The sequence below is a fragment of the Arachis ipaensis genome, chromosome B7, assembly GCF_059453495.1.
Source record: "Arachis ipaensis isolate K30076 ecotype BB chromosome B7, ASM5945349v1, whole genome shotgun sequence".
Taxonomy (NCBI): Eukaryota; Viridiplantae; Streptophyta; class Magnoliopsida; order Fabales; family Fabaceae; genus Arachis; species Arachis ipaensis.
The window spans coordinates 105,972,549-105,988,903 of record NC_142442.1 but is presented as its reverse complement, the minus strand read 5'-3'; the positions used below and the strand labels follow the sequence as shown (position 1 = coordinate 105,988,903).

General features: G+C 39.7%; 1 pseudogene; it reads left to right on the top strand.

Annotated features, from left to right (window-relative positions):
- Positions 1 to 25: 25 nt before the first annotated feature.
- On the top strand, positions 26 to 7,466 carry LOC148553630 (uncharacterized; annotated as a pseudogene).
- The last annotated feature ends 8,889 nt before the right edge of the window (positions 7,467 to 16,355 follow it).

The window sequence follows — 16,355 nt, the reverse complement described above, 5'->3', positions numbered from 1 at the left end:
CCTGATAAGGAAATGTCCACCAGAGATGTTCAGTGAGTGGGTGAAACTTCAAAACTTTTATGAAGGATTGAGCCTGAAATCAAGAAAAGCATTAGATTACTCCTCTGGAGGTTCACTTCAGATGATGAAAACTGCCCAAGAAGCACAAGATCTCATTGATATGGTGGCCAACAATCAATATTTTTACTCATATGAGAGGCACCATGACACAAATACAAAGAGGGGAGTGATGGAACTTGAAGGAGTAAATGCAATCATGACTCAAAACAAACAGATGCATCAACAAATTCAGCAACAAATGGAGATGATGGCCAAGAGAATTGATGGACTTCAACTTGCTACAGTGAATACACAAAGCCAATCTCAAATCCCACATGGATGGAATCAATCTGAAGGAGGTCTTAGGGCACTCAACTATGAGCAACAAGTCCCTGAACAGGTACAATACATGAATAACACCTCAAGTTCATTCCAACATGACTTCCATGATGATGCACACAATCCATCCTGGAAACCTCATTCTAACTTGAGGTGGGGTGAGCATCAGAATCAAGGACAAAGGGACTTCAACTCCAACAGTTTTGGCAACACAAACAAGCACAATCAATCCCCTACTAACAACAATAGCTACACACAACCACAAGACACACATACCCAACCTCATCACACTTTACAAATCCCCCAAAACAACTTTTTCATACCACCATTTAATCCACAAAATAACTCCTCCAATTTTTCAAACAATTTTCACCAACAACCATCACAACCCACACAGCCCCATCCAGAATCTCAAAGGATCTCCAACTTAGAAATGTTGATGGAAAAACTCATTAAAACTCAAGAGATGGCCAGGCAAGATCAAGAAGCTTCAATAAAAAATTTTGAGAGACACATGGGACAAATGGCTAAACAAATTATTGAGATGGGTGAGAAGCAAGCAAAAACCTTCCCTTGTGCCACTGAAGACCCAAGAGACAAAGGAAAAGCTACAAAATGGGAGGAGTACAAAGCAATCATAGCGGAAAATAAGAAGACTATGGACAAAGAAGCTATCATTCAGAGAGAACACCACAGAGAAGTTCCACAAGAAGAGACAGTAGAGAGAAGTAAAGAGGATCAGAAGACCAAGAATGCACAAAGCTCAGAAGGAGACAAGAACATCATTGAACCACAACTGCAAGAGAAGAAGGAAGGGGTGAATCCATATGTCCCCAAACTTCCATACTCTCAAAGGTTCAAGAAAGAAAACGAGGATAAGCAATACTCAAAATTCCTGGACATATTCAAAACACTCAGCATCAATATTCCTTTCTTAGAAGCACTTGAACAGATGCCATTATATGCCAGATTTATGAAAGAAGTGCTAACAAAGAAAAGATCCTTGAAAGAAGGACAAATAGTTGAGATGATAATGGAGTGTAGTGCTATCCTCCAAAGAGGTTTACCAAAGAAGAAAGATGATCCTAGAAGGTTTTATATACCTTGTACCATAGGAAATATAACTATTGAGAAATCATTCTGTGACCTTGGTGCAAGCATAAACTTGATGCCTCTATCTCTTATGAGGAAACTTCGAATTCTCGAGCTGAAATCCACTTGAATAGTGATAAACCACTATTTTATGGTTTATCTTGTGCTAATTTGAGTGGTTTTTATCAACTCTCTGCTCACTTATTCATATAATTTGCATGAGTTTCCATTTTCCTTCCTGATTTTGTGCTATGATTGAAAATATGCTTCTTTGGCCTTAAATTTTCTATGTTTAATCAGTAACTCAGGAGTTATTAAACTCAAACATGAATGATAATTGTTATCTTGTTAATTAAATGAACTTCAATAATCCCAATCTTTTCTTAGGAAATAAATAGGATTCGAAGATCAAACCAATTAATCCCTTGACCTTCCTTTATCTTAGTAAAGGTTAACAAAGTGGAATTAAGACTCAATTCTCATCATCATTGATAAGGATAGCTAGGATAGGACCTCTAATTTCTCATACCTTGCCAAAAGCTTATTTACAGTCATTTATTTATTTTACTTGCCATTTAAATTACTTGTTCTTCATTTACTTTAATTTCCAATTAAACCATTCGCTCCTCATTCTCAAAACCCCAATTTACAATCTCCATAACCAATAATAAGAACATACTTCCCTGCAGTTCCTTGAGAAGATGACCCGAGGTTTGAATACCTCGGTTATCAATTTATTTAGGGGTTTGTTACTTGTGACAACCAAAACGTTTGTACGAAGGGATTTTTGTTGGTTTAGAGACTATATCTACAACGCGACTGTTTTTATAAAATTCTTTACTGGCAAAAAACCCGACGTCAAAAATGGCGCTGTTGCCGGGGAATTGCAATCGTGTGCCTTATTACTGGTTATTAAATATTTTTCTTTTACTTGTTTATTTGTCTTTATTTTTCCCCTCTTTATTTCTTTTTAGCTACTATGAATTCTCACCCCTTTCGCTTTGAGATTGGTTCTAATGTTATTGAAAGGAATGGAAGTTATAACAGGAACATGCATCAAGGTCAGAGAAATCAAAGATGGATGGAGCCAAGAGGATCTGATCAACCCTTTAGGCAACAACACCCTCCAAGATATCATGGACAAAGACCATTCTACAATGTATACCAAGCAAATAGACATGGTGGACAACCTTGTAATTACCCACAAGCCCCACCATGTGCCTATAGACCATCCTCTCAACATAACTCCGAACCACCACACTCACAAGCTCCTTTTCACCATTCGCCACCATATGATCCTCATTTACCCCAGTTCCAATCCAATCACTCCCAAACACCACCACTTCCCCCTGTGCCATATCCAAATCTATCACCCCGAGAATCAGAGGTTCGCCTCAAGGAAACAGCAAATCAACTTCAAACAACCCTTCATCAACTGGAGCAAGCAGTAAGTCAATTATCTTCCAAATGTTTGAACATTCAAGGACCTCCTACAGCCCCATGTGGACAATCTAACGAAGAGCGTAGCATGAAGGAGATACTAGAAATTCTAGTGGACAAGACAGAGCATGGCTTCGTACTGGAACAAGTAGAAGAAGCTGTTATTATTAAAGAAGAAGAGCTGGTTGAAGACTTAGGAGACGCTGAACCTCCATGGGAATCCAAGGTTGTGGAGCATTCTGTCCAGGATGTTACAATTGATGCTAAAGAGGATTGTGCGCAATCCCCAGAGTAAGTCCTTCATGAAGAACTAGACAGAATAACCCAAGAAGCAAATTTCCTTGATGATGATAGTCACAAGTCAAGTTCTCCTAGTAATGAACTTGCATCCGCAAGTGAATTCTCTGAGATCGAAGACTCTTCCCCAAGTGAATACGAAGATGATATGGAGGTAGATTTCTCTCAACCTCCAGTCTATGACTTAAGTAATGAGGAAGACATAGATGGCTTTGATCAGGACATGGATACATTTGAAGAATCTTGCAAGGAAGTGGAGAATTTTACAGAAGAGCACAAGGGAGTAGAACTCACTGAACCACTGGAACCACCTATCCCAAGGCCATTACCACCCAATACAAGCTTCAAGTGGGTACAATCCTTAACCTTTAACTAAATTTTTCCACTTGAATATGGTTTGCTTGAAATACATGGCCAGCTTAGAGCTCTCTGCGGCTTTAAGAGTAAGCGGAAAATGGCTCGTACTCAGAGCTGGTATACAAGGTTCAATAAGGTTCCACGCTTCAACTCGAAGTGCATGGATTGGCATCATGATCAATCAGATGGATTTTGGAAAACGTTTGGTTATCCTGGTGAGAATTTAATTTCTAAACCGCCCAGATTGAAAAGTATAGATCAAGACGAAGGCGGATTTAAAAGCAAAGTTTGGGATCCTGGAATCTATTCTGACATTCGTCACCCCGGGAGCCTGACAATCTGTTTGAAGCTGCTCAGAAGCTTCACATGCCTAGTTTGGGACCCTGGAGGCTATTGGCATTTCAAGCATTGGTGGAGATTTCTGGATGAATTTAAGCATAAGCCGCCATAACAGGAAGCTCATCCAATGTCAACTTAAGAACTTTAACTAAAAGTGCTTGGTGGGAGACAACCCACCATGGTATGATCGTTCCTTTTTCAATATTTTTTATTTAGTTTTATTTGTTTTCAAGTTTTATTTTATTATATTGAACCTGGAGTTTTGCATCGCATTCATATTTGCATTCTGCATACAGTTAAAAAAAAAGGGTGCGCGACGCGACCGCATCATTCATGCGATCGCGTCACATTGCGAAAAACACTTCCCACGCGAGCGCGCCATCCACGCGGCCGCGTGACCTGGAGATCGGCGTAAAGATCCAACGTCCAGAAAGTTAGGCTGGAATCGTGTGGCCATTGTGCGTTTCGCACAAAATGCCCACGCGATCGCGTCCCTGACGCGTTCGCGTCACATAGGATTACACAACACCCCAAAAGGATTACACAACCTGAAATGATGCTGGATTCGTAAGTTTAGCACAATCCCAGCGACGCGATCGCATGCCCCAGGCGATCGCGTCATTTACTTTTTTTGCCCTCCACGCGATCGCGTCGCTCACGCGATCGCGTCAACCACCTTTTCGCCCCAACCACGCGACCGCGTGCCCCACACGATCGCGTGGATTCATAACCCCCCAGTCACGCGAACCCTATCAGTCGCGCCCCCCCTCCCCAAACCCCTCCACTTCCTCTCTTCTTCTCCAACCCCCAACCACCACCCAGCCACCATTACCGCCACCGCCAGACGCTGCCGACCACCCAGACCCCGCCGCCACCCAACCCTCCTTCCTCCTTCCCCCTCCTTTCTTCTTCTTCCTCCTTCTTCCCCCTCTCTCCACCACTGCCACGCCGCGCCACCACCACCACCGCGCCGCCGTCACCGCCCAGCACTACCCACGCCCCCCTTCCTTCCCCTATTACCCCCTACCCCCATTACCCCCCTTTCCCTCCCTTCCTCCGAACAACAGCCACCACCGCCGCGCCACCCTCTTCCGCCGCGCCGGACGCCGCCGCCGTCATCCCCCGCCAGCTCTCTGCCCCACTCTCTTTCCTACGCCTACCAGGTTCCGACGAACGCCACCCTTCTATTCTTCATCGTTAATTCTTATTTTTCTGTTTCTGTTCGTCATTAGGCTAGTTAGATATGCATGTTGTAGTGGATTTTAGGTTGTTAGGTAGCCTAGGATGTGGTTAGTGGCTTTAGGTCTGTTTAATTGCCCTGTTCCTGTTTCTTGTTTTATTCTGCTGTTGCTGTGATGACTGTAATATTCATATGCTGTACTTTCTTGTTTCTTGCTGCTCTGTACACTAAATTTTCATGTTTATATTCCTTATATGTAATTACAGCTTTAATTTTAATTCATATGAACTATTTGATTGCTGTTTATTTTCCGGGACAATCCAATTTTAGCCGGAATGCTGCCCAAATTTCTGTAAAATATTTTCATTCGTGTTTTGGTTTTGGCATTTTGAACTCTATTTTCCTCTACTTTAACCAAACCAATTCATGACTGCCCGGGCATGCTTTCTTATCCTTTTTGATTTCCTGGTTCCTAAACTGCATTTTTGATGTTTGATTCCATTTTTGCTAATTTTATATCCATCTGAATCATCATCAACCTGTTTTTCATGTTTGGTTATGAGTTACCTGTAGCCTTTAATTGTGAATGCTTGTTACTTAGAAACTTATCATTCTGCCACTTACTTTAACCTACTTTTTACTAACTCACTAATGTTAACCTCGTAAACTCTTTTTCAATTCTAACTAACCTAACCTTTAAAGACTTCTCTTCTGATTTTCTTTCACTTTCTTTTAACATACTAACCATGACATGATGTTAATTTTTTCTATTTAACATGAATTCAATTACATTTTGGATTGTGATTTCTTCTTTTCAAACTTTTAACTCCTATTCAATCCTTAATGCACATTTACTTAGCTCATATTCATTACTCTCCTGCTCCTTTGCCACTATGTGCTTCTTTTGTTAATTGCCCCATTGTTTTCCTGTTTTTATTATATCCTTGAATTCTATTTTTTTTTTAGGATGTCGGACTCCCACAAAAAAGGGAAAGGAAAGGCAACAACTGGCAAACGGAAACGAGGAGAAGCCTCTATGTTTATCATAGATCTCATGCATGATGCCTCCTTGCGGGAGAAAAATTTTACCCCGCAGGAGAAGGCCGACGAGCTAATCCCTGCTACTGATCCAATAAAGTTTGCAAACCGATACTGTGAGCTGAGATATCCAATATTTGCAGCCTCCAGGAACCTATACCTGGAGAGAACTTTGAAGATCCCAGAAGAACTCCAGCAATACACCTCTGACCAGATCAAACAACGAGGCTGGTTCTTCCTGGAAAGACCCCTGACTGAGGTCAATGCATCTTGGGTTAGGGAATTCTACTGCAATTACTTCAAAACCTCCCTAGATGCAGTGAACCTTAGAGGAAAGCATATTCTGGTCACTGAAGAGGCCATTAAAGATGTTCTGAAGCTTCTGCCTAAAACTGATCAGCTGGATGGTTATCAGAAAGCTGAAGAAGATATGCGCTTCATGAAATTTGATTGGGATGCAGTCAAAGCCCGGATAGCCCTTGACCCGACCGTTCCTTGGATTATGGGTCAGAACACTACCATGCCAAAGGGAATCAAGCGGATTTACCTAAATGATGAGGCTCGGCTATGGCATCAGATACTTAGCAACTTCATTATGCCGAGTACTCACGAGACTGAGATGTCAGCCGCTATGATCACCCTCCTATGGTGTGTGATGGAGGGTAAGGACCTCTACCTGCCACGCTTTATCCGGTACTATATGGCCAGGGTCCACGTCCGAGGCACTCTTCCCTTTCCTTATTTGGTTACACAGCTAGGCCGTCAAGCTGACGTGCCTTGGGAGGATGCTAATGAAAAGCCACCTGCTGCAGAATGCAAGAAGATTATCCCTCACAGCAGGAACTTTCTGGCTTTGGGCTACAGACCTCCTTTTCTCACTGCTACTGCTGACACAGCCACACCATCTGCCGGCCCCTCTTCTTGCACAGCTACCCCTGCCACCACCACTGCACCTCCACCTGCCCCAAAGCCCATCTATTATCTACTGCACCGCCTGTTTCGACGGCTTGACCAGATGGAGCATCGCAACAAGCGACGCTATGAGCACCTAAAGCTGATGATACGCTCTGGCGACATCCTCTCCGAGCCTGACACACCATCCGAGGCATCTGAGGAGGAGGCAGATGATCACGAGGTAGAGACCCATCCTCAGAGCAAGGCAAAGTAGGCAGGCACCCAGCAGGCAGCATCACACCAGGAGGCTCCGTCTCAGATTCAGGCTGTAGACCCCGAGATCCCTATCCAGTCAGCACCTCCTCTGCAGCAGGCTGATCCTCAGACCGCCACCACAGAGACCCCAGCTACCCACCCTTCCAGTGATGACACCCCTTCACACCCTGCTTGAGTGAGCATCGGGGACGATGCTACATTTTAAGTGTGGGGAGGTCGCCATCTCTGGCGTTCTTTTTTTTTTTTTTGGTGAACCACTACATACTCTTTTTATTTATTTTGCTATTTTTCTGTATTTTTCTCTTTATTTTTATTTTTATTTTCTCAGTACTTATATATATATATATATTGATATTTTTATGGATTTATTCTATGTTGCACTTTAGTTCATATTTTAGCCATTTAGTTTTAGTTGCAATTCTAACTTATTAGTTATAGAAATTGTGGATTAATTAGTATAGTTAACCCTTTTTAGCATAAGATAGCTTAGTTTAAATTGAAAAATATAAAAAGGAAGTAAACTAGGGACTTGAACACAATAGAAACAATCCACACACCTTGTATATATAGCATTACATGTTAGTTAGTTAACAACATTTCATCAAGGAGAAACACTAGAACTTTAAAGCCATTCAATATAAGTTTTACATTGAGAATAATGGGAATTTTTAACTAAACCTGCATGACATACATAAGTGATAAATGATTTTTGAGCTAGAGAATATACAGCCTGTGAGTTTTGAGCTTAATTGTATGGTTACATTCAAACCATAATATTTTATTCCTGTGTGTTTTGCCCCTTTTTTTTTTTATTCTGATGTTCTTTATTTTGTTTTAATCTATATGTCCAATTATAGAATAGAAATACATACCAAGAGAGTGATTGAGGCCATTATTTGATTTTAGCTTACTTATCCCAAAATAGCCTACCCTTTACATCACCTTTGTTAGCCCCCTTGAGCCTTTAAATCCCCTTTTATTCTATCAGCCACATTACTAGCCTTAAGCAGAAAGACAAAATAAAAATCCCAAGTTGAATCCTTGGTTAGCTTAAGATAGAAATTGTGTATGGTTTACATGTGGGAAACCTATTAGGAACATGGATGATAAAAACAAAAAGGTAGAAAAGTTGAAAAATAAAATAATTCAAAATAAAAGTTTGGGAAGCATGCTCATGTAAAATCAAAATAATTAAATTACCATCTGCATAAAAAAAAAGTGTTATGAATAAAGGGGACACAAAGGAATTCCCCAAATATGAAATAAAGCAATGCACATGGGATAAAAATAATAAACATTGAAACATGAGCACGTAACATCAAAAGTGGGAAAATATGGGAGAATAGGTAAAAGAAGCCTTGCTTTACAAAGTATGTATGTTAGGTAAGATCTTAGACTAATTAAGGATTCACTTATTAGCTCACTTAGCCTTATACATATACCCTTACCTTTACCTTGGCCCCATTACAACCTTAACTAAAGACCTAATGATTTTTGGTATGTCTATATTCTATAATTGTTGATTGGTTAGATGAAGAACAAAGTTATAGAAAGTAAGGATAAAAAGAAGAATAGAGTGATTAACCCAATAAACACTGAGTGACTAGAGAGTAAACACAAAATCAAGTGAGAGTTCAATAGCTCACTAACATATATCTCTGTTTGAATTATTAATTGTCTTGCAAGTTTATAAAATGTTTTTCTCTCCCATCTCAATTGTAAAAGTGCTTTATCATTATCTAAGGTTTGGCTATATATATATATGACTCCTTGAGAATGTGAATTAATTCAACTACATCAAGCTTTATATACAAGTGAATAACAATTAAGAATTTCATGATGCATCATTCATTTAGGTAGTTGCATTCAGATTAGATTGCATTGCATGGCATTCCACCACTTTAACCTAACATTACTCTTGGACTTAGCATAAGGACATGCTATTGTTTAGGTGTGGGGAGGTTGATAAACCCATATTTTATGATATATTTTGTGCTTAATCTGAGTGATTTATTCAATCCTTCACCCACTTATTCATATTATTTGCATGGTTTTACTTTCCCTTCCTTATTATGTGATGTATGTGAAAAACATGTTTCCTATGCTTTAAAATTAATTATTTTAATTACCTTTATTTCCATTCGATGCCGTGATTAGTGTGTTGAGTAGTTTCAGATCTTCTAAGGCAGGAATGACGTAAAGGATGGAAAGGAAACATACAAAAATAGAAGGATAGCATAAAACGGAGTTTATGAAGAAACTGGCATCCACGCGATCGCATGGGCGACGCGGCCGCATGCCAGCGCGAAAAGGGCAGCGACGCGGCCGCATGACTGACGCGACCGCGCGCCTTAAGCAGAACACATATGACGCGGTCGCATGACTGACGCGACCGCGTGACAAGGAAAACTCCGAATGACGCGACCACGTGACCCACGCGGACGCGTGACAGAGGCCACGCACTAGAAATTGCAGAAAACGCTCCCAGCAAATTCTGAAGCCCTTTTTGGCCTAAATCCAAGTCCAGAAGGCATAGACAAGAGGTTATGAAGTGAGGGAATGCATCCATTCAAAAAGAGACACCACTTTAGTTAGTTTTCATGATTTAGATTTAGTTTTGAGAGGGAGATTCTCTCCTCTCTCTTAGGATTAGGATTTAGGATTTCTCTTAGTTTTAGGAGTGACTCTCAATCCTAGGTTTCAATGTTCTTTTACTTTATATTTATCTCTTACTTTCAGATACTTTAATGCTTATATTAGTTATGTTGCCTATTTGGCTTATGAATTCTTCCATGTTACAGATTACATCTTTGAATTAATGTTATTTGAGGTATTTCAGTTTAATATTGCTTTCTCTTATTTAAATTATTGTTATTCCCATCTGAAGACATTTTTATTCTAGTAGATTTACTTTTTTTCCTTTTGGTCTTGGTTAAGAAATCAGTAACTTAGGAGTTATCAAACTCAAACATGAATGATAATTGTTATGTTGTAAATTAAATGAACTTCAATAATCCCAATCTTTTCTTAGGAAATAAATAGGATTCGAAGATCAAACCAATTAATCCCTTGACCTTCCTTTATCTTAGTAAAGGTTAACAAAGTGGAATTAAGACTCAATTCTCATCATCATTGATAAGGATAGCTAGGATAGGACCTCTAATTTCTCATACCTTGCCAAAAGCTTATTTACAGTCATTTATTTATTTTACTTGCCATTTAAATTACTTGTTCTTTATTTACTTTAATTGCCAATTAAACCATTCGCTCCACATTCTCAAAACCCCAATTTACAATCTCCATAACCAATAATAAGAACATACTTCCCTACAGTTCCTTGAGAAGACGACCCGAGGTTTGAATACTTCGGTTATCAATTTATTTAGGGGTTTGTTACTTGTGACAACCAAAATATTTGAACAAAGGGATTTTTGTTGGTTTAGAGACTATATCTACAACGCGACGGTTTTTATAAAATTCTTTACTGGCAAAAAACCCGACGTCAAAAATGGCACCGTTGCCGGGGAATTGCAATCATGTGCCTTATTACTGGTTATTGTAAATATTTTTCTTTTACTTGTTTATTTGTCTTTATTTTTCCCCTCTTTATTTCTTTTTAGCTACTATGAATTCTCACCCCTTTCGCTTTGAGTTTGGTTCTAATGTTATTGAAAGAAATGGAAGTTATAACAGGAACATGCATCAAGGTCAGAGCAATCAAAGTTGGATGGAGCCAAGAGGATCTGATCAACCCATTAGGCAACAACACCCTCCAAGATATCATGGACAAAGACCATTCTACAATGTATACCAAGCAAATAGACATGGTGGACAACCTTGTAATTACCCACAAGCCCCACTATGTGCCTATAGACCATCCTCTCACATAACTCCGAACCACCACACTCACAAGCTCCTTTTCACCATTCGCCACCATATAATCCTCATTTACCCCAGTTCCAATCCAATCACTCCCAAACACCACCAGTTCCCCCTGTGCCATATCCAAATCTATCATCCCGAGAATCAGAGGTTTGCCTTAAGGAAACAGCAAATCGACTTCAAACAACCCTTTATCAACTGGAGCAAGCAGTAAGTCAATTATCTTCCAAACGTTCGAACATTCAAGGACCTCCCACAACCCCATGTGGACAATCTAACGAAGAGCGTAGCATGAAAGAGATACTAGAAACTTCAGTGGACAAGACAAAGCATGGCTTCGTACTGGAACAAGTAGAAGAAGCTGTTATTATTAAAGAAGAAGAGTTGGTTGAAGACTTAGGAGACGCTGAACCTCCATGGGAATCCAAGGTTGTGGAGCATTCTGTCCAGGATGTTACAATTGATGCTAAAGAGGATTGTGCACAATCCCCAGAGCAAGCCCTTCATGAAGAACTTGATAGAATAACCCAAGAAGCAAATTTCCTTGATGATGATAGTCACAAGTCAAGTTCTCCTAGTAATGAACTTGCATCCGCAAGTGAATTCTCTGAGATCGATGACTCTTCCCCAAGTGAATACGAAGATGATACGGAGGTAGATTTCTCTCAACCTCCAGTCTATGACTTAAGTGATGAGGAAGGCATAGATGGCTTTGATCAGGACATGGATACATTTGAAGAATCTTGCAAGGAAGTGGAGAATTTTACAGAAGAGCACAAGGGAGTAGAACTCACAGAACCACTGAAACCACCTATCCCAAGGCCATTACCACCCAATACAAGTTTCAAGTGGGTACAATCCTTAACCTTTAACTGGAGGGCCTTCAAGTTGAGCAACTGGAGGTGGGGCTTGGACGGCTTGGATGGAGTAGTATTCCTTTTGATCTTTTTGTATTTGTGTAAGGATGGTGGTCATATCCCCAAGTACTTTGGTTAGGCTTGATTCGGAAGGGGATGGTTCTACCACACCCTTTAGAGGATTACTTCTCACTCTTGTATGTTGTGTAGCTTCGGCAACATCCTTTATCAAATTCTAAGCTTCTCCCTCCATCTTGTTTTTCGAAAGGGAGCCACCACTAGAGGCGGTGAGCAATCTTCTGTCTTCCACACAAAGACCTCCGGTGAAGTAGCTAATGAGCAAGTGAGTATTCATTCCATGGTGTGGACAAGATTCCAATAGCCTCTTGAACCGAGACCAATACTCATACAAACTCTCTTGGTCTCATTGCATTATGCCTGAAATCTCCTTCCGAATATAGTCGGTCTTTTTCGGTGGGAAAAATTTATCTAGAAACTCTCTTCTTAAGAAATCCCAATTAGTCACAATCTCATCTGGTAGCGAATAAAACCATGTCTTTGCTTGCCCTTCAAGAGAGAAAGGGAAGGCAAAAACCATGATAGCCACCTCATCGGCTCCATGTCTTCGAGCCGTAGAACAAGCAACTTGAAAATCTCTTAGATGTCGGATGGGGTCTTGACCCAGCAACCCATGATGTTTAGGAAGTAGATGTATCAAGCTACTCTTCAATTCAACGTTGGGATCAAGGTTAGGATACCTTGCTTGCAACGGTTGAAGTATGATATCCGGAGCCCCTTGCTCATGCAAAGTGATCCGTCGTGGCTCCACCATATGTGGCTCATCTATAGGATGTAAAGATGTATTATTAGTGCTAACAGAAGAATAGGAAGTAGCGGACTCCAAATCGCTCTCGGTACCGCCTAGTAATTCGGTATGTTCCTCAAGAGAGGCTAAAGTACTAGCCGTATAATCCAACCGCCGTCTAGCTTGCCGTGTATGTAACAAAGTTCTTTCAATCTCTGGATCCAAATCGGCTAAGCTAGAATTTGGTTGAGACCGAGTCATCAAACTTGAGAGTCATAGCACAAATATAAAAGAAATCTAAACTATAGCTAAGTATTGAAAGCAATTAAACTATCTACAATATTCACATATTCACATAACCAATATCAAGGCATATGTTGCAACCATTCTCGGCAACGGCGCCAAAAATTTGATGTTGCAAGGATTATCGTCGGAGTAGAATTTCTCAATGAAATCCGTGTTGGTAGTATAGCTTCTACCCAACAACAATCCCCGAGTATCAAATTTAGAAGGGATTTGGTTGTCACAAGTTCAACCCCAATAGAAAAATCGAAGTAGTCAAACCTCGGGTCGTCTCACGAGGAATGGGCAAACATGTGCTTCAACATTGGTTAGAATTCCGGGGTTGTAAGTTATGAGCAAGAAAATAAATGGGAATCTTAACAAGCAAGCAATCTTACAATGCAAGAAACTAATTCAAATAACTAAGCAAGACATGAGCAATTCCAAACTAACAAGGTAACATCCAGTATGATTCTATTCTAAACTAAACAACTATAACTAAGTCAAGTAATTAAGAATTTGGGTTTTCAAATAGGAATGATAAAAGCAACTCTTGGCTAGGCATGGAAATTGGGGTCACTATCCTTGTCTAATAATCATATCTTGATAATTATGAGGAACCAAACTCATTAAGTCTACTTCTATACTTGAAGTACGTCAAATGGTTTGGTCAACATCAACCCATAAGTTCTAACCTCACTACTAATTGACTTAATAGAAGGTTAGCGTCAATGGCTATCAAATTGACCACTAAGGGCTCCCAGATCATTAAATCCATTAGACCTAATGACTCAAGTTTACTCAATTCCCTTAGCCTAGGCCAAGAGTAAAGAGAACTACTCCATAATCAAAGTAAACAATTCATCCAACACATGGTAAGCATTAACAAAAGACATGTTCAAATTGCAATCAAATTGAACCCACTAATATTATCAACATACAATCATCCAAACAACACAATTAATCATAGAAATTATCAATGTAACATCAACAAGTCAAGATTCACAACATTCATGAAATGGGTATAAAATGACAATTGACAAGAATTCATAAAACTATCACAAGATCTAAGAAAAATTATGCCAAGGAATTCAAATTGAACAATTAAAACTAGTAATTAACAAGATCCAATTCAGAATTCAACAAGGAAAGATCAAATTAAAACTAGATCTAGAGAGGAACAAGGGTTTAACTCTCTAGAAGAACAAAGAACCAAAAACTAGCTAAAATTGTGTCTTCGTGTAAAATGATTGATCCCCCCTTTCCCCCTAGAATCCTTGGGTTTTTTCCATGCAGAAACAGCTTGAATTTGGGCCTGATGAGCCTCAAAAATCACTAGGCACAATTTCATTTAATGAGGTCACGTGCAGCTTCCCGCGCGTGCGCGTTCGCGTCGATAGGAATCCACTGATCCGCGCGGATGCGTCCACCCTTGCGTGCCGCTTCTAGCCATCCTCATCCACGAGTGCGCGTGCGCGCCAATGCTGAATTTCCCAAAATTCAAATCCTCATGTTCCTTCCTTTTGTGCATGCTTTCTTTCTCTCTTCTATGCCATTCTTACCCTATTAATTCTGAAATCACTCAACAAATATATCACGGCATCGAATGGCAATAAAAGAGGATCAAAATATGGCAATTTTAAGGCAAAATACGCATGTTTTTCATTATGGAGCAATATCAGGAAGTAAACACAAAACCATGCATTTCTTGTGAATAAGTGTGAGAAATATTGACAAAACTCCCCAAATTCTACACAATATAAACCACAAAATTAGGGTTTATCAGCTTGTAGTTTATTAAAACAATTAAAAGAGAACAATAAGTCAAGTTACTTTACCTGTGGCTCTTAATACCATAGAATGAATGCTTGTAGCAACCACACCGTCCTCAAAGCTGTGACTTGGTCCAGCTACAAATCTTAACACCAGTATACGAACCAATAATTTTATACCTATGCAAATTAGCAGTGAACATCAATAAACTAATATAGATCAATTCTAGTTTGCTTGCTTCCCTAAACGAATAATTTACAAAAATGAACCAAATGAACCAAATGCATGATGTATGTAAAATTCGATTAATTAATGGCTAATTAACCCATAAAATAAAATATATTCTCGAAAGTAAGAAATGAGGTTTTTATGGTTTAATGTGGTAGAGAAATTCGAAATGAGAATTTCGACACCAGTTTTAAAGAAAATGGCTTAAGATTGGGCTGAACGGGCCAAACCGGGCCAACCGGATCCGTGTTAGGCCCTTGGTTCAGCACAATTCCCCACTTAATGAAGGGCACAGCCCTTCTTCTCCCCCCATTCTAAACACACACGCTGAAAACACTTGGGGGAGGAAGGAAGAACATGAACCCTTGTTCCTATTTCACTTCCAACTTCAATTGATCATATCTTTTCGCTCCGAGTTTCGACTGACGCACCGTTTGCGGCCACGCGACCATAGCGTCGAGCTCTACAAAACCACCCAAGAAATCTTGAGGTAAGTCATAGAGTTCTCTTCGAATTCTCAGCCCTTATTTTCGAAAATTTGTGAGTAAAGTGTTGAGATTTTTGAGTTTCGATGTTGTAGGCTCAAATTAACTTGAAGGGAAGGCTTTCTCTAGCTCCTTTGGTCTTTGGATAAGGTCAGTATCTCAACCCTAAGCTAGAGACTTGAGATTTTGTGATTTAGTGATTGAGTTATTATATTTTTATATGATATTGTGGCTTAGGCTTTGTGTATATGTGTTTTGGAGCTTGATTGGTGGTTTTGGAAAGCTTTGGTATGGAATCCCAAGCTTGGAAATCTATTGGCGAGGCTTTGGAAACCTTGGAAGTTGATTTGAGAGTGTTTCGGGTGGAACGGGAATCAGTCAAGGTATGGTTTCAGTTTCCTGTATTTAAAATATAATGTGGTATAAAAACATAGGCTAGAGACCCTAAGATAGCAGATGAATCATTAATGATGTGGATGGTTTGATATGAATCTTGTTATTGTATGTGAATTTAGTAAATTGCGAAATAATGATAAATGTTGGTACCATTTGTGAAAATTGGGTGTGATATGGTTCGATATGTAGAGTTGGTGATAACATTGAGGATCTTGTTGAGGAGCATGAGTTGAAATGTGAATTTGTTATGTGTGGATGTATATATATATATATGTATGGTGATTGGTGGATTGGATATTGTTGGAGATTGAGGTGTGAATTGTTTATTTTGATGTGGGAATTGTCACCTCGAAATT